At 41.2% G+C, this 24,581-nt stretch overlaps 1 protein-coding gene across 1 annotated transcript in view; it reads left to right on the forward strand.

The window, feature by feature from the left end:
* arvcfb (ARVCF delta catenin family member b) overlaps positions 1-24,581 on the forward strand; it is a 198,551-nt gene that overhangs the window by 24,100 nt on the left and 149,870 nt on the right. The window contains exon 2 of the mRNA XM_035658049.1: positions 17,561-17,645. The gene's annotated coding sequence lies outside the window, so the exon portion shown is untranslated. The remainder of the gene's footprint in view (positions 1-17,560; positions 17,646-24,581) is intronic.

Here is a 24,581-nt window from a genome sequence, read left to right on the forward strand (position 1 = left end):
GTTTTGATGTACGGATGTTGAGCTTAGCTGGTTGCCAAAATCAGGCTCAGATATGTCCGACACAAGGAAGACACATTTTAAGGTTTGGGGCAATAATTTCCAGTTTCTTTTAATAATCTTGAACAGTTTCTTGAGCAATTTCCCTCTCCTGTGGAGGTCTGTTGATTACAGTGCTGCTGCTCGGCTTAGAGCCCAGGCCAAACTGACAGGTGTGGGAGTGTTAGGAGAGCCTTGGCGGAGTTAATTTGGATTAACTGCCTTGGCGTCGAATAGAAGGCGTTTTTTTTTTTTTTACAGTGGGCTTTATCGTCAACACAGTTCTTCAGGCAGAATTCAGTCTTCCCTCATGTAACTGGGAAAATGCCAGAGATGATGGCTGGGGTCCGACGGGTACCCCCCTGCTTCTGTTGCTTATTGTGCTTCCACCCTAGACTGACACGAGCCAAGGCTTGACGATGTACAGCTGTGATCGTAACAGAGTCATTGATGAGGAATAGTCATAGCCGTGTGCTGTGTGATTGACAGGGAAACCCGCAGGACTGACACCACCTGAATTAATCTTTCCCGTGTACACATGGTGTGTACATGGTACGTTATCATTATTTCCCCATATATTATAAACTTGCTTGCCAAAAAATCTCCAACTCCCCACACTCAGATCTATTCACACATAATTGAAGGTTTTAATTTGTGCTTTGGCTTGCGTGGGACCAGGTAAAAGCATCGACAGCTCCTTGGTCCTGAACGTCCATCCATCCATTGCTAATGAGGCAGAGTGAGTGAGGCTTTTCGCAGCCTCTGACTCATCTCACCTGTAAGCACTCCCCTGAAATGCCCACAGTTACTTTCACCTGCATTCCGGTTGGCCGTGTGTCTGTTTGCCCTGTTCGGTGATGCATGGGACTGTTTATGGGCTGCTATTTTAGGAGGTGCCTCCCTGAATTTATCATTACTTGGGTCAGTGCGATACTAGTAGACTGGTGCTGGTACATGCAAATATAATAGCATGCCATCTAAAATTCCATTTTACAACCAGTTAAACCTGCACTGATTTGTGTTTTTGGCCTCTTTGGAACAGTAGAACAAGCTGAAGACACATTTATATTCTATTTCCTTATAAAGTTGACATGGTGGATGTGTTAGCAAACAATTGCCTATTTACACAACATTATAATTCATTTGGAGTCATGTTCTTGGCCACCTGATATTATTATTTTTTTTTTCCCCATGTTATTGAGCATTTATAATACAAACATACGAACATAATAATTACAGAACATGTAAACAGAGACAACAGAAACAGAACATAATAGGTTGACAGAAAAAAAATATAAAAAAGCCCCCCACCCCCCGGAGAGGACCCGCATGGAAAATATCACGAGAACCCACCTGATATTATTAATATTTGCTCTGTTTTTAGCTTTGTTTTGTGCTCCACCAACTCCTGAGGGACATAACTGGCTCTGTAGCAGATCAATGCTCCACTATGTTCACCAGCTAGTCTATAACTTTGTCTGTCGCTGTCTGCTGGGAGCCTAAAATGTAAACATATTTTTTTCTTGTATCAGAGCCACTCTGACTGTTTTTATTAAAGGCCAATATCAAGAGACGATTTGCCATACTAATTATATTTAATGCCAAAACTGTTTGTCAATAACTATTTAATTCAAATGCTCATGTGGTTTACCAGCAGTTATGCATGAAACCCAAAATAGGGATGCATGATATATATCGGGGTCGATAAATGATCATTCAAAAATATAAAATGTATATTATTATGAAAATGAAATGATATTATTATCATCAGTCAATAATAAGAATTTATTTTTCATTCATAAAAGCCAAAGTGAAGTTGTTGTGAAGTGTTTTGATAGAAAAAAAAGAACATTTGAAGAGTCAGTCAGTTAGATTTGTTAGGCCAGAGCTATGGAATATTAAATCATCAATCTTTGCTCACTACAGTGTAGGCTTTTCTACACTGGTGTGCATTAATTACAGGTTATAAACTTTAGAATTACTTTGAAATTATTGGTTTCTTTTTGGTATTGGCCATGAGAGACAGTTAATTATAAGTATCGGCTCAAAAAAATCCTTATTGTCCCAAAATGAGTGATTCATATATCTCGGTATTATGCATTTAAAGCTAAACTGTGTTTTGAATTCGCTCTGGTATGATGTCAGGGCAAGATGGGCTAACAGGTTGCAAATAATTCACCCAGCATTAGTGTTGGAAAACCAATCAAGATCTCTGCCATCTGGAGGATCTTAGTCAGAAGCAGAGTTCACCAGTTGCAAATATGTGATAGAACATTTGCCAGGTCAAGTCAGGTATGTAACAGGTGTTACTGGATTTTCTGTTATGGAGCTTAACATAGAGAGGGGGAGAGAAGTGATTAGATATCCAGAGATAAAGCTATCAGAGAAGGTAAGAATGCATTGTGTAATGTTACCCTGTTACACTCTTACATGTATTAACCCTGACAGATGTGGCTTTCTCTTTGAATATGTTGGAATAGGAACACATCATTGTTTGCTTCAAATTATTCTAGAGTTGACTAATCAGGAAGAGTAATTGTCATATTCCATAATCTTTATGTAAAGTGACGCAGGGACCAGATTTGTGAATACCTAAGTCAACCTCCCTTATGAGAAAATATGTGCAGATATTATGGAAAGGGTAATGGTTGTAATATATCCGATATTAAAACATCGCTTTTGTAACTGAGGTCTGGCTTCATCACGATACTGAATAAATGTCAAGAACGGGATGAAACGTCTGTGCAAATGGATGATTTTAATATTGTCGGTGAAGCCTTGGTCCCTTCAATTACAGATTTGAGGGGTTGATTAAAATGTCAGTTAGCTCTCATACTTTTAAGCTCAAATGTAGAATGTGTGGAATTCAGACACACACACAGACAGTGAAGTTATGAAATCTAAAAATGCTGAAAGGTATCAAAAGGTTTTAGTGGTCAAGAAGCGGTAAAATATTTGCAGGATGACTGTTTCGACCCCTTTAAACCAGATATTTTGACTGTTGTTTTAGCCACTGGTTTCCTCTGAGGACATACTCTTGCTGTTGAACTTGGACCAGGCCCCTGCATATTTCTAGAAGAAAAATACGGTAAATTAGATGTATGTTTTTCTAAAAGTAATGTGGTGTAGTCCATTATACTCTGCCGTAGAGTGCGGGGTTATGTGTTTTTTCATTAAAGATACTGGCTGTAACATTAGATATGTTTACATTTAGATGATATCTCAGTGATTTAAAAAGCAATGTTTATTTGGTTTGTGGTTACAATCTTTCTACATATAAAAAATAAATTCACTGTATTTCATCCTTAATGATGACAATGAAGAGAGAACAGCAGTAAACATGTCATAAACCACCAGTGAAACATTTACCCCCTGGGCTGTGTAGGGAAAGCTGTTTTTCAAGGAACTCAAAATTGTGAGAATCATGTGGTGTACAGTGATAGTCCTGCTAATGTGAAACTGTTGAAATACCACAAAAACCTTTATTTGTGGGGGATGTTTGAGTTTTAAATATAATGCAAAGTCTAATCAGTGTGTTTTTTTGAAATGCATAGTGTGACTTATTGTTGTGAGGTTACTCACTCATCACAAGTTCTATTACTATAGATGAACGCACAAACAAGCGATGAATGGACTTTTCACTGTCCCTGTGTGGATGTTGAAGTGATGGAAATAGTTGTTCTCTCCCTGCATGTCTGTACTGAGAGATAATACAAACATACAAAAAAAATAAGATGGCCTGATAAAACATGAAATGAAACTTTCTGAGAATGGAAAATAGGATATTCCAGTAGGAGTAACCTTGTTTAGTTTTTCTTCTATTGGCCTACTTAAAGTGAAGTGTACTGTGCCCCCCCACACCCCCCTTTTGTGGGTCACATTCCCATCCAAGTACTTGTCACTCATCTGTATTAAGACATTGTGTAACCAAGGGCCGAGGAAACCTGTATAAATAACACACTGAAGCCAGCACAGAAACCGCTACAGTAATGCAATAAATCAATGCCCATAATTATATTTTCCAACTGGTTAGTTTCTTCTTTCTTTACTTTGACCACTGTTGTTAGGGCTTACCTGTGATTTGGCCATTAACTTTACATTAAGGGATAAGACTGGTGATTCTTTTTTTGTCAACAAATCCCATATTGGAGACCAAGACCATCTCCATTGTCCAAAATGTTAATACTTACTTTCAATACATTTGTTGACAAAAGCAAAAGTACAACATTTATAGCCACAACCAACCAAGTTGTGTAAACATTGTTAAAGCACTGTAAATGTATTTAGCTTATCAGATATAATAACATAAAAAACAAAGCCTTAACAGGGCAACATGACAGAGCTTTAAATGCCCAAGTGGTGGTGACTAAACTGTTCATAAAAGCCTTGTTAAATGGCACTCAATAATATTCAGCTCATGAAAACGGGCGTTTGTAGCACAAACTCAATTACACATGCTGGGATTCTTTCTGTAATATCAAGTGTGTGTTTGCATGTGTGTGTGTGCGTTTTTGGACGCACAAATGAGAGGATTGCTGAGCAAGTGTATGACTGAGCGAGCTAGTCAATGAGCAAACGGTCGAGCGAGCAAGTGCCTGAGCAAGTGACTTAGACGAGTGTGTGGGTGAGCGACTGAGCAAACGAGACAGTGTTTGCACGAGTGAGCGAGTGAGTGATTCATTATTATTGATACAGTGTGTTTCCTCTCAGTGTTACTGTCAGTGTTGCTGCAATGTGTTTAATGTCTGTCTGCCTGCCAAAGGTCCGCAATCCAGCATAATAGAGCATGCTGTCGCCGTAACTGGTGTAACAGTCTGAGTGGCTGCACTGCCCACAGCTCTTAGCCTCACTACACGCTGCAGTGATCTCTGCTCACATCTCGCCTCTCCCTTGAGAGATCCTCGGCTTTTCTCCGACCTGAGCTAGATCTTTGCCATGGATGACAGGGCCGGCGGAGCAGCAGCAAGGGCAGGCCCTCGTTCCATTACCTGACTCCTGCAACTCTAATGGGGGAGTTTATGCAGCCTTCCTGACACTGGCAGAGGGAATTTGCTTCATTTCTGCTCTGTTCGATATGCAAAGTGGTCCGGTGAAGTGCCAAAGCGCCAAACTGTATTATAGTAGTGTCAAGTGAACACACAGCAACTTCTGTCTTGGGTGTTTCTTACTTTTCTCTCTCTCTGCATTACGGAATATACTATATTCTTCCCATTGATCTCCTTTCCATGCAGTATAGTTTACTTCTGCAAAATCCCAGTGTGGTCCCATTATGATCATCAAGTTATCTTCATTCTTTATTTTTAGATTCAGGTTTGCCTTACAGTTGAATTATGCTCACATTTTATTGCAGTGATTTAACATCTATACAATTTCCCCCCTATGTCAAAGTATGGTGAAATATTATTCCAGTGAGCCTTTGTTTGTTGTTGTTTGTTGACCTTTGTTCTCAAACACAGCACATGTTGGAAAACGTCATTTGAGAGCTAAACAATTCAGTATTTGCTGTGTCAGCAGCCATATATCCACCCGTTACAGATATATTACGGTCATTTTTTGCCAAGGACAGGACAGTTCTATCTCCTTTTATTTGCTTTATAGGATGAGTTCACAGTTTGTCTAAAGACAGCAGTCAGGTGCCCATGTGAACAACAGGTTTCGCTTGCTGTATTCATCCTGTTCATACTGACATCCCTTTCTAACATGCTTCCATTGTAACTTATGGGGGACAGAATTCACTGTTCCTGTTTTGTGTAAAAATGTATTCTATCTGATGCTAATAGAGTCCAATCAAGGAGGTATCTTCTTTTTTTTGTATAAAATGTCTCTTTCACTATCACAGAGAAGCAAAGGGAATTCCATACTATACAGACAGTAATTCTGGGAAATACACACTTGATTTTGTCTAACTCAAACTGTTAAAGCCTCAAATTAGCTTCACCTTTCGACACAGGATGAGGAGTATGGATTTTGCCCCCCATCATTTATACTGGAAGCACCTTATCTCTTAATGGTCACCATTAACACAAGGAATGATTACAGCAAGCAAAAACTGCTCCCATTTGCTCCCCTGTCTGCTATTCACTCAGCATTGAACTGTTCAATGGTTTGCTGTCCATACAACCCTTAAAAAGGCATTTACTGTAAAAAAAATAAATAAAAAAAAATACAAAAATCCAGAATTCATGAATATGCAAATTTAGTTCATAAATAAAGTTTTCTCAGTGTTTGTACACTGGTGGTTTCAAATTTCTACATCACATTTGTTAATTGACTTCCAAACTATATGTGATATCACAAATCATGCTTATTGGCCTACCCCTTAAAATCGGATTTTTATCGAGCACCTTTCAGCAACTTTATTTAGAAATTTAGAAATATGAACTGCAGCCTCCTCTGGCTCTTTAAAGCTCAGTCAGGGTGCACACAGACCCATTTGTTTGGGCTCGCTCTATAAAATCTATTACCAGACCGGTTCTGTATGTTTTCACCTTGTTTTTTATGGTTTGTGTCCTCAGCATGGGGCAGTGAGGACAAAGCAAAGACAAACACCGCATTTTCCTTGTGCCATATTGAACTTGGCATGCAAAAGCAGAGAATTTGAAACTGGAGGGAGCCGTGTGCTGGGGGTTGAGATTATATTCCACAAGCATAAAAATTAAGTGAACACATGTCAGATCCCTCACATTCCAAGGAAGCAAAATACGCTGTGCTACACTGAGAAATCCCCCTCACTTTCCAAGCTGCTGGATCCACGTTTGATGACTCTGCAACATTAGCAAGATAAGCCGACTAATTAGTGTTAAACACCTGAGCTCCAACAATAGCACCTCGCTGTTTCTTCCAGCCACGGTGCAGCAGCAGAAGAAGAAATCAGAGCTGCTTCTCTGCCAGCGTGTTAGAAGGTTTTCACACCCATAGAGGGCAGCTGTGCTCTCCACAATTTCTCCTCTTTGACTAATAGAGTAGCAGACACACACAGAGTAGGAGAGATAGAACACAAGTTATGCAAAGAGATGGTGTGTTTCCCTGTGTGACCGGCCTGGCTTGCTCGTAGTGCTCTGATCGAGTCCATTTCTTCTGTGTTGTTTATGGCTTCAGCCTATTGGAGTGTGTGTGAAGCAGCATGCAAGTCCCTAATGAAGCCAGGCATCTGCCAGAGACAATACATGGGCTTGTTTTGATGCTGAGCTCTCTCATACTTACTTTGTATCTCCCTCTCTCTCCCTCTCTCTGAATCTCTCTCACTTAAATTAAAGTTTTAAATAAAGTTTTATAACTAGGTTGGGGAACTAAGACCACGACCTGCACTCATCTCATTTCCGCTCAAAACATACTTAAGCACACCTTATCTGCCACTCCCTCCTTGACTCATTTTCCACATCCCTCCCCCCCGAACCCTTTCTTTTTCCTTTTCCCTTATGCAAATACAGGAACCACTGGGGCTGGTCTTTCAAGAGCGATGTACGAAGAGGGACAGCTGCCCCCAGCTCAGGAGTTTCACAAGGCCCACTGTGGTTCCCTGCTTCCATCGGCCCGTCCGAACCGGCATTCAATTCTGCATCTGGCCAACGACGAACCTTCTGCCTCAACCTTCAACCTTCATCCCTCATCTCTCAACCTTGACCCCTCTGATCCTCAACCGTCATCCCGTGTCATCGCCCTCAACCCTCGACCTACCCCCATCCTCAACCTCATGCCCTCAACCCCGTTCGCCCTTCATCCCTCAGTATACCACATTGGTTCACATTTGTTCATTATGCTGCAAGGTAAACTTTCTTTTATTTCATACATCCGATGTGGCGTGGTCTTTGTTAGTGAAAAGCTTTTATATAGCCATCAACATGCTATTCAGACGAGCAAGCATTGATTACCACTGCCTTAAATGACTGGCAGTAATGAATCATAACGCAGTGAATGGTTGGTTCCTGACACTGGGGCACTGAATGCAGGCTGAAAAAAAAAAAAAAAAAGGCAGCTCCTTGCAGACCGTGGCTACAGCTGAGCTGTTGTTCTCTGGAAATCGGGGAAAAGACTCTTGTAGATGTAATATGTTTTCGTCAAGCAGCGGAGGCAGAGAGAGGGGAGAGACAGCGCGAGAGCTGGCATGAAATCAGCCCTATGTAGTCAGGGTCCTGGCAGACACTGGACTGTAATAAACTAAACAATATCACATTAACACTCAAGGTCCGCCATTAATGGGCCCAGCTTTGGCCAGCAGACAATATTGAACATACACACATGCGCACACACACCACTGTCTCTCCACTGACTATTTAATTCCGCAGCTGATAATTATAACTGTTATCTGTTGCCTCTGAAAAATTATTGAGCTTGTCAGCACCCATTAATTTACTCTGTATCATAAATTAAGTGGCACGGGCTGTGTTTTATCCCCTTCTCGCTGGAGTAAATGGAGGCAGTTTTTCCAGAGGCTAAGTCTGCTTTACTGTACTGTATGTCACACATGACAGACTTTTGTTCTGCTTCCCCGTTGTTTAAAAGCCTGGAGAAAATGAGTCGGAGATAAATTAGCCACAGTCGAATGTGTGCAGCTCTGAACTGGAATGATTATGTGTCATCTATGCAGAGTGTTAAAACTGTGAGTTCACATGCAAATGAAGAAACAATTTGCTTCTTAACCACACATATATAGCAACTCCAGAGACCTGTGACTGTCTGTTTTATGATCTATGTCCTGAAAAATGTCAGTTTATGTTAACTATGGTAGCCCCACTTTACCACGTCTTAGCAGAAAAGTGGTTGCCTGAAACCCAAGCTACAGGGAGCATTCATCAGCAAGCCAGTTACATACTGCTGCGGCTCTATGTCCCACCTGTTGCTGCAAGATGATTGGTACTCGAGTTAAAATGAATCATGTACCTCAAATCAGCCGGTGAACAGCAGCAAAACCATGTGGCTGCCGGCCGGGTAGAAAAGACATGATTTATAGGCTTCCATTGTGTATTGTGCATCCACCTCCGTCTCTGAGAATAGCCGTCAGTCAAGATGCTAAGGCTCACTTGCTGTAAATGTCTTGGGTGGGTGGGTGGGTGGAGGGGGGACCTTTTTTAACCTCAAATCTGCACAAATTGTCTCACATGTAGGCTGTCTATCTCCGGCTTTAGCACATCAGGACAACTCAAGTTCCAGGCAATATTCAGCAACATTTTGGCAGGATGCAGTGAGAGTGTAAGAGTATAAGGGTAAGAGGCGGGGTCCACCCTGCGCAGGTCACCAGTCCATCAGTGGGGCGCCACTGGGCAGAATCCAGTATCCAGTAACCTGCATGTCTATTTGGACGGGGAATAAAAGAATCGTCTAGAATCCTAATTGCTGAATATTTAACAATACAGCAGATTTCTTTTTAATGCGTGCCTTGTTTGGGTTGACAGTGAGTGAACAGTCCTGCAGGATTTGGATGGATAAACAACCACAACTCTTGTTTCAAGGGAGAAGGAGAGCATTGATGCTCTTTGACAGCAGCACAGACAGCCTGCCACAAAACTCTCTCATGAGAGAAAACCACAGAGATGTGGAAAGTCCACTACTGCTCCCCAAATCCCTCCCAACACTTCCTTTATCCCCTGTCTACTTACTTATTTAATATCCTTCTCTCCTTTTCCCCACCATTGACTTCCTTTTTATCCTCCTCTTGCACTATTGCTGTCTTCTTTTCTATACCTTCTCCTACCACCATTTCTTATTTTGGATTCCCTCTTCTGGCAGCCTGCAGACACCATTTAAATTGGGTGTAGCTTGTGTGGCTGATACAACACCAACATAAAGATGTGATATTCATTTCTGCAAACAGACAAGGGTGTCACATCCTGGCTGTGTTGGGGAGATGTAGGTGTGTTTGTGAGCCGTAATGAATGGAATGTACAGGTCTGTGTGTGTGTGTGTGTGCTATTGTGGTCCGTTATCCAAACTTGTGAGGCTCATTATCTGAGCAGTGCGCTATCATTTCCGATAAAGGTTTGACAGCCTACCATACATTAGTCTACAGTTTGGCCCGCTTTGCTACCCAGCAAAGGAAGTCCTCGTTTGAAAGACTAAAACTTCATAGCTCACTTTGAGACGCTTGGCCCATTTCCTGTCTACCTCTGCCATATTTCTGCTCCTACTCTCTTATTGTCTTCTCTTCATGTTACCATCTAGACAGCTTTCGGCCCGTGCTCTGCCACAAAGACTAATAAAACCAACAACATATTGTCGTATCATGTGATGAGCAGAGCAGCCTCTGTCCGTTTATCCACCTGCTACAGCACAGAGCTGATATGATTCAGCACAATGTGGTCTGTTTACCTTTATGTAATAGTTTGGGCTATTTATGCAGCTTTAACTTTGAAGCTGCCACTCTGAATTCCAATCTCCTCTGTAGCGCTGCATTGCCGCTGCCTCTGCACGGGTATTTACCGCCCCTGGATGGGTCCTAGACTCAGATATATGGCTGAAGGCTTAAATAGATGTCAGAAAGGTCTGCACTTGCACTTTCTATTGGGAGAATTCAATATGGTGTAACTTTGTTGGGTGAGAACGGAGAGGGGAGGTGAAGTGGGGCCGAGGATATAAATGGACCGAAATGCACTGAATGTGCTAAAATATTCTGGACATGGTATTGAGTTGCAGCCTCTTTTGTGCAATTTAAAAATCAAACTCATCCGCTTCTTTTTTGTGACAAGTAAAGATTTCGCAAGGGAAGTCAATAGGGAATAATGGCTTTTACCTGAAATCACCTCAACTTTGTACTAATATTTTGTTCATTTATATATTTGACTCAGGGTTCATAAACGACTGCTGCGTGTGAGTGTTCAAACTTGAGACAATTTCCAATCAGTGGGGTGAAATAGCAATTAAATATTGAATCTTAAACGTAGGAAGCCAGGCAGACTGGGTGCAAAGGGAGGGGTTGGTGTGAGAGTGTATAAGTGCGTGTAAAAACTCAGGGACAATACAGCAGATTTTTGTTTGCATTTGTGAGTGCCACAGATAGGGGGTCAGGGCGGGGAAGAGATTCCACGGAGCATTAAGTCTGTCAGAATGAGTTTTCACTCTGTCAGAGCACGCTGCGCTCCAGTTTTCATAACAGCATTGAATCACCATTTCCATTTCTCTAATTCTTTCCATCTTTTGTTGCAGGCAGCAGACTTGGCAACTATTGTTTGACACGTTGCTTGTGCCAGAGAAAGCTGTGTGTGTGTGTGTGTGTGTGTGTATCAGTGTGTGTGGGAGAGCTGCAACTGGCTAATCCATAAGCCAACAATAGGAGACTGCTGCTTTAATGCCATATCAAGTGGAAGTGTCCACATTTCTCTTCGCCTGTATCCATTTTCCAACCTATCAGAGGTGAGATTGGAGGTTAAACAGAAACCCTGCCAGGACTTTTCATTTAGCTGCTATTGGATTGATACAAAAAGTAAAAGCATTATTTATCACACTGACAATAATGCTTTGTGAGGGCCTAGAATCAGGAAATTATGCATGAAGAACTATGTTAATTTAAGAACAGAAAAATGAAATGAGTGTTTTGAGGATTTTCTGCAACAGCAGCAATAAGCTTCTTATTAATCTGTGCACCCAAGATAAATGAATAATTTATGTCTGAAGATGGAGAAGGAGACAATAGGTCATAAAGTCAAATGTTACCGTACCTGTATTAAATCTGTTCTATAGTTTGAAGAAATTGGATCCGCAGTCTACAGAGAGTCATTTTTACACTGAAGGGAATCATGGCAGAAACTTTTTCACTTCAAAACCATTGAATCCTGCCTTAGAGGCACTTTTACTAGTTTCCATTATGCCTCAGCTGAATTATTTTTGAGGAAAAAATCAATTCTATCAAGGTGAGCTTTGGAAGAGGTGCTTTAGTATTAACATTCATAAGAATATCAATCAGCCAGCCACTCTGGGTGTGTGAAAAGACTAGGGAACAAAAGTTCTGATGGCTTTTTTCCTTTCTCTCCACAGGGCTTTAATTCTGGTTGTTTTTACAGTAAGACCCCCTCCACCCCGACTCCCCCACCCTCACTATCCCTTGATCCCATTAGCAGTAAACTCATAGGACCTCTGATAAACCATGCAAGGTCACTCAGTCATTGACAAAAGACCCCTGCTAAAGTCGCCATTTCTTGGTACGACGTTCTAGAGCCTAATGGGCAAATGATACAAATTTAAGTGAGTAGTTCAACATTTTGGGAAATATCTTACTTGCTTTCTTGCCTAGAAAAGATGCCACTCATGACATATGAGTATAAAGCTAGATCCAGGAGAGTGTTAGCTTGCTTTAGCTTAGACTAGAAACAGGGAAAAACGCTAACACTGTGCATGTGGGAACGTTAGCCTTCTGGACAGAATCACATCTGTTAACTCCCTCTCTGTCCCTGTGTGTGTGTGTGTGTGTGTGTGTGAAGAGTACTGTCATTGATAAAGAAGCCAGATCTCCCTTGCAAATGACTTGCACGTTATGTCATCTGTCAGTATCACTTAACCTCCAGCCACTAAGTCTGAAGAGGTCTGAAGCCAAGCTCTGCTGAAGCCAAGAACTGCAGACGGTGAGGACAGTCAGGGGTGCTGAAAACCTTGAAAAATAGACACGCTGCAGGTTTGAATCCTGTACCATATGGGAAAATCAATGCAGTGAATGTGGAAGATGAAAGGCCTGACCTGTTGTGTCTAGTAATAAGTTTAAGTGATTGGTGTCGTTTATTTGTAATTTTGTTTAAAATGATGTGATGAAGCCCGGTTTCCAGTGAAAAAAACATGAATTCTACCACTGCGCAGTGTGTTTTTAGCTGTACGCCGTCTCCTCTACCACCACCCCTTACTACATGTGTTCCTATGGTAACAGAGAACACAATTGCTGGCACTTCAAAATAGTGTTTATCTTTTAGCTCTGTCAGTGATATGCTTTTGCAGTGGAGCCCCTGCTGATGGATTTGGATCTGAAATTTCTACCATTAAACGATAAGCGTGTCATAGCCACAGCTATGAAACTAATAAAAACGTCTCTCACAGAATGTGCACTGTGAAAAAAATTCAATTGTGTCTTTGGGTGTGGGCGCAAACTATATTTACAATAAATTGTATCTATGTAATCTGGGACATATATATTTTTTAAGGTTTGTTAAGATTCTTGTATTGGATTATATAGTTTTTTCTTGTCACTCAACTGTCCACAATCTGGGACAAACAGATCATTTTGTTGTCTGTTATCATCAGTGACAGTCGCTTCACCAATGGGCCAATCTCCCAGGAAGTGCCCCCATGCAGCTAGGAAAATCCAGGGCCCATATGGTCCTGCCTGCCCTCCCTCTTCCCCTCGTCACCCAGCCTCTGTTCCCAGCAGGTGATCAGACACACATGCAGCAGGTTTTGGAACAGGGGTTGACTGTGTCTATGTGCTTAACATACTGTACATACAGGAATGTGTGGTATGACTGCAACTAACAACTATTTCCATGCTGCTGATTATTTCTCAATCAGTTGATACAGGTTTTGACCTATAAGATGTTATGAGTGAAAACATAGTGACTATATAATATATCGATTCTCTCGAGGCCAAGTGAACATCTTCAAACAGTTTACTATCATGTAAGACAAAGAAAAGCAGCACATTCCTTTATTTGGGAAGTTGGAACCAGCAAATGTTTGGTATTTCTCTTGAGAAATTACTTAATCGACAACTATCCAAATAATGCAGATTAGGTTTCTGTTAATCAACCAATTGAGTAATCTAATATTTCTTTCAGCTCCAGTTTGTGCTGCTGTGGAGCAGAGTGGTGGGTGATGTAGAGGATTATAAGAAATTATTCTAGAACTTATTTCCTGTAATTAGTGGTGTAATTGATTGTAATTCTATCCCTTCACAATTCCTTAAAGTTTCCTCTTATCAAGTGTGTAAACCACACTGGAAACTGCTATTTTTCCAGAATAGAGGTAATCTCACCTCACTACCAATTACCTGAGATACCACACAGAGGCACATCAGAGGAGAAAAAAGTAAAGTAACCGTATTTATTTCCCATTCCAAAGACTGTGCTGACAAAAATGGTCAAAAAAAGAACATCTGGTACCAGTGCTACCATATTGTAGTAATGTCTAAATTGTTTATTTAGCGGCAGTATGGCGCCGGTCCAGTGCGCCCTGACAGAAAGTACTGAATCGAATTCGTGCATCGTCTGAGTTTGTGCCGTGCAACGCTTTGTTCCTGTTTGCCTTAACCTCCCCTCTCGCCTCTATGTCAGCTTTCTCAAATACACTGCATGTTAGAACAAAGTCTAGATTTTCTGTCAGACCAGGAGGGGCTGCCTGGATGTTTCTGCCTGGTCGCTTTCCAGGTGACCACCAGACTGTGACCAAGGCTTGGGCTTGGGAGTTGTGGCTGTGTGTGGCTGTGTGTGTGTGTGTGTGAGGGGATTGGGTCTGCCTGCTGGAGATGTAGTGGCGGGCTCCTCCGACCCCTCAGAGCTCCATCTGGACCGCGGGGGACTGTCATTTAGAAGTGCAGGGCCTGAGCGGAGGAGCAAATTGCTTTTTAATCGATCATATTCCCAGTAAAAGCGACTCCCAGCAGCCACTTGCCTACTTTCCATTCTATTTATGGAAGCTCTCTGCTCTGATATGTGTGTGTGTGAGGGAGGGAGAGAGAGACAGAAAAGGGAGACAGTAGTAGGGTGAGTTTTGTTGTCCAGTCAGTAAAAACAGAATCACGTTTTCCACTCTTCTCTTAGTCTAGCCTTGTGTGTGGATGCATTTTTGCTCATTAAAGTCAGAGTACCTTGTAATACTCATTTGGTTAGATATGAAGGCTGATGGGAAGCTGTTTTGATAGCAAGCTGTTCCTTTGTATCTGCAGAATGAAGTGATTCCAGGGCAATGAAACATGAGCATCAGACGCTGCTCTATAAACAACAAAAAGAAACCCCTCCCCACCATTCAACGCCACAGAGCCACAGTCAAAAATGTCATGTACTTTTATAGAAGCCCAACAATGCTGTAATGTGATCGTTTTCCCAGCTCCGGTTTCTTGCATCTATTTTGAGTTTGATGCCCAGTGTTGAGTCTCACACTAACAGGCGCTACTGTACAGCGTGCACGGGTAATAAATTATGACTCAGCCCAACGCCGCGACTGATTGTTGGATCCATTTTCTAAGATGCCGTTGTTTCTAACTAATCTTCCCTTCAGGGCTCTTGAAAAGGAAGTTTAAGTCTGTATTTGCTTGCTCTGTAGAACAGTTTTTTTTTTGTTTCTTTTGATAAAGCATTGAATCAACCTCTTTGTAAAAACCAAAAAAGCTGCAGCTGTAATGGTGTCACATAAAGGATCCTGCAGAATGAGCAACACCAGTGAATGAGGCCGCTGCTTGCAAGCACTCCTGTCAGTTTTCCTTTGCAGGCCTCCCAGGAATTGTAAATGTCGTCACATTCTCAACAAGACAGGTTTCTGCTATTTGCTGAATATTTGTTTTGGGGTGAGCTTTTTTTTCTCTGCAGTGCGCCAGAAAAATGTACGACCATTTAATATGACTTTGTAGAAGTTGCAAAGACAGGACCTCAATTAGAGGAGAGCAAAGTTATTTGAAACTTTATCTGTTTTTATTTATTTATTTATTTTACTTTGGCTCTGAGAGCTCGACACACTGCAGCTAAAGGAAAATAACATGCAAATGGACAAAACAGAAGCAACGAAGAAAGCAGCTGCACCAATTTGACAACACATGCACGGTATTTAGAAAACAAAATGCTGCAAATGACACGGACAAACTGAGAAACACCTTCACCAGTTTAACAACACATACATGACATAACAAAATGCATTGTCAACACATACAACACAAATAAAGACACACGCACACAGTGCAAAAACAGACAACAGCCCAATATAGAAATGTGCAGCAAAAAGAGACAGCACAAACAAATAAAGAAATGCACCAAAAATTCAAACAACACAACTAAATACAGTTCAATCAGGGGGGACTTAATTGAAAAGAGCCTAAAGAGCAATTCAGTTCATTTATTTGACATGGTGCACAATAGGAAAGTTGAAGAAATATGACAGGAGTGTTTGGCGATTAGACCCTGTCATGAGTACAGCTGCAATGATCAATCAGTTGTAATCTTTTAAATGAATTCTCAGTTATTTTTATAATTTGGGGGCTTTTTGCCTTTATTGGATAGGACAGCTGAAGATTGACAGGAAAGGGGGGAGAGAAAGGGGATGGACTCGAACCCATGGCCGCTGCAGCAAGGACCCAGCCTTGCTGCAGCGGCCCAGTTCTGCTAAGTGACCTATAGGGTGCCCCAACATTTTACACCATTTTACTGGCATTTTACAGACCGAAGAATGTAAAAAGTTAGTCTCAGCCCTAATGTTGACGTCACAGGAGTACCCCCGATGAAGTCTAGACACGGGCAGTGGCCAAATCTGACTGGTTTAACTGAAAGAGTGAACAGTCAGCCGATTGAGCTGGAAGCGGGATATTTGGTTGTGTTTTCTCTAGTGTGGCCTGTTTTGCCATGCATTACATGTGTTGTCCAGTGGTTGAAGATTGGGGAGGTTTTTTCCACTTGGTTGTGTTATCTTTATTAGCTTGTGTTTCGTTTTTGCTGCAGTGTGACAAGCTCTCTGGGCTTTTTAGTGGGTGTCGGCAACATCTGGCGTCCCTGGATTCTGCCTGATTGTGACCTTTAACATGCTGGCTGTACTGCTCAGCTAACACAGTTAGGAGTGGGAGACAGAGTGAATTAAAGAGCTCAGGGTGAGGGGAGCCAGAGGAAGGATGGAGAGGTATGTCAGGTACTCGGCTGGCGGGCCTGTATTCTCTCTGTCAGTATCTTGTCACAGTCTCGGCCCCTGACCATACAGGACACGAGCCTCGCCACCCTACGATTCTGTCTGGCCCTGCTGCCGTCCTCATGTACCATTCATAGCTTTTATTCCAGTTCTCTGTTGTTTACCACTCCTCCTCTGCATGCTGGGTGTGTATTCTACCACAAATGTTCCTCAGCATCGTTACTGTACAGACTAGTGGCAGACTGATACAGTGTTGGTCTTAAATTATAAATCTGATAGCCGCCACTCAATACTGTCAACCTCTGATCTGCCGGAGCTTCAACTACAGCTTGTCACTATGGTGATGTTATTATTAATGTAACATGTCTGGCCAGAAAAGGGTTTTTACTCAGCAGCATCAGTATGTCAGTCTGTAAAATGTGCAGTGGGACTAAGGCTTAATTGCATTGAAGTGATCGCTTTGATTCACTGCCGTTAAAAAGAATCCTAAAAGGTTTTCACAGTATCTGCTCTTTTTCCCTGTTTCCAGTCCTTGTGCTAAGCTAAGTTAGCTGACTGCTGGCGATCGCTTCATGCTTAGCGTACAGGTGTGAGTGTGGTGTCAGCCGTCTCATCTCCCAGCAGGAAAGCGAATGAGTGTATTTCCCAATAGTGTCAAAGTTGTCCTTTTATTGCTTGTATTCACACGAGTTACACACAGGTCTAAAATGTCTCTCGCGCTGTTTTCCAGGTGCAGCAGCTCAAGTGTCGTGGCTCTGGTGTGATAAATGTCAACCTGTCCTGATATTTGTATGGGTCTTTCTCCTCAACCAAAGGTGAGTTCATCCTCCTTTCACACAGGTGTGTGTGCTGTGGTTTACTGTTACCGGTGGATTTGTATAACAGGTGCTGCACTCATGACTTTGCAGTGGTCAGACCTCTTTTCTCAAATATGCTGAAAGTCCCTAAAAAGCTGTAAAAGACAGCGCATCAAGTAAGAGTGCAAATGATGGATTACAGACATGACGTGTGGTTTAATGGTGGGCTCATAAACCTTTAGGCTGAGGAAGAGATGGCTTTGGTGTCATGTTTTATTACAGTAGGTCCAGCAGTGTGGTGCATTTATAGGTGAATATCAAAGCACTTTGAGATGTAGTTGATTTCTAACTTGAATTATCTGAGTAGCTGATACCTCTTTTGGCATGATGGATCCTAGTCTTCCATTGAGAATAAAGTGAACAAGTTAGTTCTTTGTGCTGGTAAGTCCCTATTTACATTCATCAGTTTTAACTCATGTATGTGCCCCAGATCTTTTAAACAATTTTCTTGGGTTGCCCTTGCTTTCACTGTCTTCCAAAATACTGATGTTCTTGTTTCAAAGAGGTAACGTTTCTTGCCACCTGACAAACAATTCAGGCCTTGATGTTGGTTGCCAGGGAGTTTTAACTGAAGTTGAACCTATTTGTGGAAGCTCTGTTTCCCCCCACAAAAAACCAAACAAAAAGCAGCAAAACGGTCAGCCTGTTCTTTTGTCACTTTGAAAAGAGGACTCTCTTTAGCTACTGATTTACGAGAACGTCGAGTCACTAAAGTAAGTTGTTGGCAGCTAAAAGCAGTCATTTGCGTAGTTTGGCTGAGGAAAAAGTGGATCCCAACTCCAGGTCATGTTTTGTTTCTGTCTTGGTCTTGTATTTTTTTGTTTAATGGGACTGAGCTACTGTGCTGGCGGTTCTTGGGGGAGCAGTACATCACCAGAGCTGCATCTGTGCACCTCATCCAGGAGTTACGGCCTGGCCTCAGATGAGATATCAGCTTTAAGACTTGGCATGAGTGGAAGATTTAAAGACTTGCAAAAAAAAAAAAGTTTCACACAAAATGGTGAAGACAGCCAGGCTCTGACATGCAGTTATTGAAAGCACCGGGACAGGAGATTAACCTGCCTCCACCACGTCCCTCGGGCTATGATTCTACCCTGGTTGGTACCTTTTCTACTATCCCCCTGAGAGGCAGGGCTGCTAGGACAGAACCACTGAGTGATTCCTCACTATCGTCTGCTTCTTCACTGCCTGTTAGCATTTTACAGTATACAGCTAAAAGCACAAATGTTGTTAGTTTGTTTTATGATTTCATAATTCATTATCTCGGTCTCCTAAGCCCTAAAAATCCTTCCTTTATGATTCATCAAGGTGGGAATAAGTGGCCATCTGTGGACTGAATGTTTACAGCGGATTGGCTTTAAGAGAGGTCAAATCACGGACACACACTCAGTTGCGCCTTAAGCACCCTACAGTTCAATCAGGAGTCATTCAGTGGATGATGTTTGAGAACTTTTTGGACCACAGCCTGTGCAAATTATTTATGAAAGCAATTTATATTCCTTTCCAGAGAGAATTTGCACAAGCAAAGTAAGGTTAGGACTGTAGAGCACAATTATTTGAATATTACTACATCCTATACAGTTTTCCTGTGAGTAATATTAACTTTAGCAACATCTACTGTTTGACTTTCTGAAAGATCAAACAGAGCAATCACTTTTCCACTTCCCCTTTATGACTTCAGTTTAGCTAGATTACACTGTTTTTCAGTCACACAGCAGTGTGTGATCACAGCTGAATGGAATCTTACGCAGGGAGATTTTTCCAGTTATATTTAATGTTCAGCCTTCACTACACCTGCAGAAAATTTCAGGGTACAAGAGGTTCAACTTGTAACCCCTTACCAAGTAAATGCTAGTCAGAGAAGGTTAAGTGCAGTTATCCATCCACGAGCCCTGCCTCTCAAATCACGGTAGTTTTATCCTTGAATCTTTGGCTCTCCAAAATGGCATCCGTTTAATTAACTCTCTGAAGCCTCTCTAAGAAAGGCCATTTTAATAGAATGTGGGAATGCATATTAATCTACTGGCAGGGGACCAATTATGGTTGACTGTCGTTGCGTACATTGATTGTGTGGGCTAATATGACCACTCCAAACCTATGCTCAGCGATTAAACTCTCATGTTATTAGGTTTCATGTAGTAACTTCAAAATATAGGAAAACAGCCAAAGTATCATGGATGAAGATACTTCAGACATTTCAGTGCTTTTATGTTGTAAATTTAATGTAGATATACATGCACACTTTAAAACTAGCATATTATCATCCAGAAGCTTGACAATGTGTTATTTATTTAATCATGGCCTGTGAACAGTGTTTATAGCATTTATGGTAGCATGTAATACCACTCACTCTAAATCCAACGTTCTTAGTATATTATTATCCATTGGAATGGGAAGAAAAGATTTAATTTGTTTTTTTTTTTGCTAATGATTTATGAATGCATTTAGAGTAGAAATTCACCATTATAATATATTTTTGTGTTTGTAACATAATTAGGATCTGAATGGGTTAATAGAGCAGCATCACTTAGTTAATTAATTGATTCATTTTTTTAAATAAATTGGTTAATTGTGTTTCAAACATTTGCTGGTTAAAGCTTCTCTAATGTTATTTGCTTTTCTTTGTCATATCTGATTGACTAAATATTTCTTGGGTTTTGGACTGAGTTGAGATGGATATTGGGGCTTTGGGAAATGTATTTGTGTACATTTTATCAGACATCAGAATCGAATCAGAAATACTTTTTGAATTAATCCCGCAGGGGGAATTATTTGCGTCTCCAGCTGCCAGGCGTTACAAACACATAATGTATACAAGCACATCTTTAAGAAATCAATATATTAGGTATCTATATAAAAACGCTGTTAATACTATATAAAAGAGGGCTATATACAAGATCAAAGGTTTCCAGTCGGGCATATACGGTCAAATGTGCAAAAGTCGCAAAAGTGATTGCTTCCGTTGTTTGGTGGTCAAATTAGCGAAGCGGGGCAAAAATGTATCAGGCAAAATAATGATCCTTATAGGCATAAGAAAAATAATTGTTACTTATTCTTCCAACATTTTTGACATGCTACTAAAAACTCTATCAAGTGGATGTAGTGCATTTTATAGTACAAAGACATGAAATAGTGCATCCTGCAAACAAGCTAGCTAGCTGTGGTCCTAAGATAACTTGTTGATCTTGTATAGTGTGCTGGTTGTGAGCCAACATTGGCTGTGTGATTACTATTATTGTTATTACTGTATTAGTTGTATTATTTTTACTGTAACTTGGCCAGTTTGTGAGAGATATGCCTGAGTCAATAAATAGCAGCACAGTAAAAGAAGCAGGTCCCATCATACCTTCACCCAATAAATAGTTGCTGAACTAGTCAGTTTCAGTGGTGTCTGGCTGAGCTCAGTTCCATCAAGTTATATCTGTGGACATGTTGAGCAGAAAAACTGTGTCAGTAGCTAGCCTGTGACTATTTAGACTTTCAGTTTCCACTCGGGTCACCCATGCTTGTTCTATTTTGGATAGAAGTGTTCATCAAGTGGCATACATTATAAGTTGGCTCAGCTCTGTCCTGCTCTTCAGCTGAATGGAAATGAAAAAAAAATTGTTCCAAAAAGTTTTGAAGTTACTTTTCCTGACTGTGGTGTTGAATGTGCAGAGGAGGACTTTTAATAAGGCAGTCTCAGCCAGGAGTCACACAGACTGTCTCTAAGGGCCAACAGGCCCGTAGCCATAAACTCCCAGCTTTCCCACTGTTACACTACTTTATTCTCTCTCTCTCTCTCTTCCACTGACACCTTTGAGAAACTAGTAATTTGTTTTCATTTAAGGGAAAAGGGACTGTTGGCCCACAGCCCAGTGATCCGCATTGACCTGTTTTCCAAATAATTAAGATAGAAGAGAATTTATTAAAGTTAATTATGCTTTTTTATAGTTCGGATACACACTTATTCTATTTTATTTTGGTCCCCTTCCTGCCTCTTTCAAATTACATTTTTTTACATGATTAATAAGAGCAATTCCACGAGAGAATTGCTGCCCCTTGTGACATTTAGGCCATGTCGCCTCTGAAATGATTTCTTGTCATCCAGTCCCTAAGCTTCAGGAAGTGTTCAAATATTGTTTATCACTCATTTTGATTCATTAAGTGTCAGAATGAGCCTGAGGCCACTGTTTATCATTTTATGCTCTGAGGGCATATTAATGGGCCAGGGAAAACGACTTTAATAAGTTAATGTAAACCAAGAGAGAAGAGCTTTTTTATGACTGGATCTGGCAGTGTGAATTGGTTGAGACAGAGGGTGAAATGAGTTTGCAGCCATGCAATCAGCTCCAGTCCACAGACGAATTTGCAATCTTTTAAGCAAATTAGAGGTTGTAATGATAAAGCCTTCAACTTCTTCCTGTCTGCATTTACTACAGTAATGAGTCTAACCACACTCGTAACATGCCATTCCCAACATTTCATCTGCGGCAAAGCACTCAGTGAAAAAGCGGTTTTCAGCCTCCTTAGAAGATTGCATGTTTGACTTGAGAAAAAAAATGAGAGTGGAGCTGGACGTATGGCTAGTGTGAAGCTGATATTTGCAGAGGCTCCAGATGTGAATGTGGTCAGGTTCAGTTGTAACTCCGAAGCAAAGTTCCTGTGTGTTTGCTGCACAGTCAACCTGCCACTATAAATATATTCTTGTTCTGTCGCTGGTCACATTATTAAGACTTTAGAAACGTTTTGGGACCAACTGTTCCATTTCAGTGGAGTTGTTTGTATAGCATGGAGGCATTATGTTTACAGCAGCTCTCAGTAATAATTATATCCTCCAGAGTAGTGGGGAGAATTAGCTCCATTGGGCCCTGCTTCATGGGGGATGATTGTGGGTGTTTTATTAAACGGTCCCAAATTATGGTGGCACCCCAGGAGGATTGCTTCTTCTGTTGTCTTCAGTTTGTGACATTGCCACTCTACTGTTACTGTGGTGCAGTGATAAGTGGCTGCGTTTTCCCTAAGCTTTTCTTCTGTAGTAATGGTATGGAGAGTTTGGATTCTTGGTCTGCTGGCCAAAAAGGTCACAGTCCACCCTGACTGTGTTTCTAATTTCTTCTTTTTTCAGGACTTATTGCATTTCCACAGGCACTCCTGCCAGCACTAACAGTAATAATAATAAAACAGAGCATAGACAATAGATCATGGATAAGTACATAGAAAATTATATTATATAGTATGGAAAAATATCTTACCTACTTCCTGCAAGAGCTAACTCTATTGTATGACTTAGCATTATCACTGATACTAGCTGCCATTTCTCACTGGATTTCCATGTGTCATGTTAGCTAGAGCTGACAGAGGTCTGTCAACGAGCAGTGTAATAAAAAAAGGTTTGGAAATGGGAGGATGAGGGACGCATAAAAAGATATTCAACTAGTTTGCACCAAGTTGCTCTATTTATTACTGAAATGTCCATAGTAAGAAGCTGTGGGTAACAAGAATATACAGTATGAAATATATCACGCTATGCGATGACTAATTGCATTCTAATTTGATACTTTTCAATATTTGCTATGCATCTTCACAGACAGCTGTTGATTAAAAACTCATTCAGGATAGCAATTCATATAAAAACAATACAAAAACTTGGTTCCTCCATAACAAAGCCCATTAAGAGAAAACTACATTTGCATGCCCCACCAGCGATATTTCTCACTGTCAAGTAGGCCTACATCTTATATGCTTCATACACATTGTTTACTATGTTATTTGCAGTAGTAATTAGCATACTACCTTATGCTGCGGCAGAGCTTGCTGTTTATTTACAGCGTGTGCATTGTTATGGAGGGTAGTGCAGCGTTGCCCTTGCTGTGGTGTTTTGAGACTAGATTTGGATGCGTGGTGGTGATGCAGCAGAGGGTGGCAGCGGCAGAGAACCGGCGAGCGTGACTAATCCGGGGATCTCCTGTGTGGTGTGCACTGCTAGCCGTCCTTCACGCCTCAGGCCTCCTTGATGGGGACCGCACACACCAATATGGGGTGGGGGAGATATGATTTGGAGATAGCGTTGCATGGATCTCAGTGAATTATCACCCCATAGAGTGTAGTTCAGACTTTCATTAAGGAGCCCTGCAGGTAGCCTACAAACTTTGCAGTTCTTTTAGTTACCTGTCATTCCACTTTGTATAGCATTACTTTGTATTTTCAGCAGAAATGAGCACAAATAATGAAAATACATCTGAGATTCTGTTCATGTTGCTACAGCCAATGTATTGGCACATGTCTTTGTGAACATTCCATGTGTCCTCAAATTGGCCATTCAGTGGTTTTTATGTGGGTGCCATTTGTTGTGGGTGTAGTCAGTGGTGAGCTGGGTTCCCTCAAAGTAAGTGAAGGGACCACAGTTTACTGTCACTGTATCTACAATTGAGGCAGTACATGTTAATCTATTTGCACTCAAATTTATTTCTCAGGTGCAGTTGTTTGAGCTTGACTAGGCGCGCCATGAAACATGAAACACAATTGCTCGTGTTTGTAGGGTGTTGGGAAGCTGGTGAGGGATCAGCTCTAATAAAGCCTGCTTGGTCATAAGGGCTGTGGAGAAGGACGGGTGTAGGATGAATCTGTTGTCCAGGTGAATTTCCTTACTGAGGTGCGAAAGAAGCAGCTGGTCCATTATCAACACAAATATATTTTTTTATATTTTTGTAAGAATATTTGAAACGTTTTTGTTTTAATGTTTCATCCTTTACATTCATTATACAAAGTCTGTGACCTCTTTTGACTGCACAGCCTGCAACTTTATTTGAATTCACTGTTAGCTACAGTCCTTCAGAGACCTGCTAATTCTGTTTTAACGCTGCAGTTGTCATTTCGCCTGTCATTACAAAACTGACGAAAATGATATATGAG

Source organism: Morone saxatilis, unplaced genomic scaffold (assembly GCF_004916995.1).
Source record: "Morone saxatilis isolate NCDOM2014 unplaced genomic scaffold, NCSU_SB_2.0 Contig16, whole genome shotgun sequence".
NCBI classification, from domain to species: domain Eukaryota; kingdom Metazoa; phylum Chordata; class Actinopteri; family Moronidae; genus Morone; species Morone saxatilis.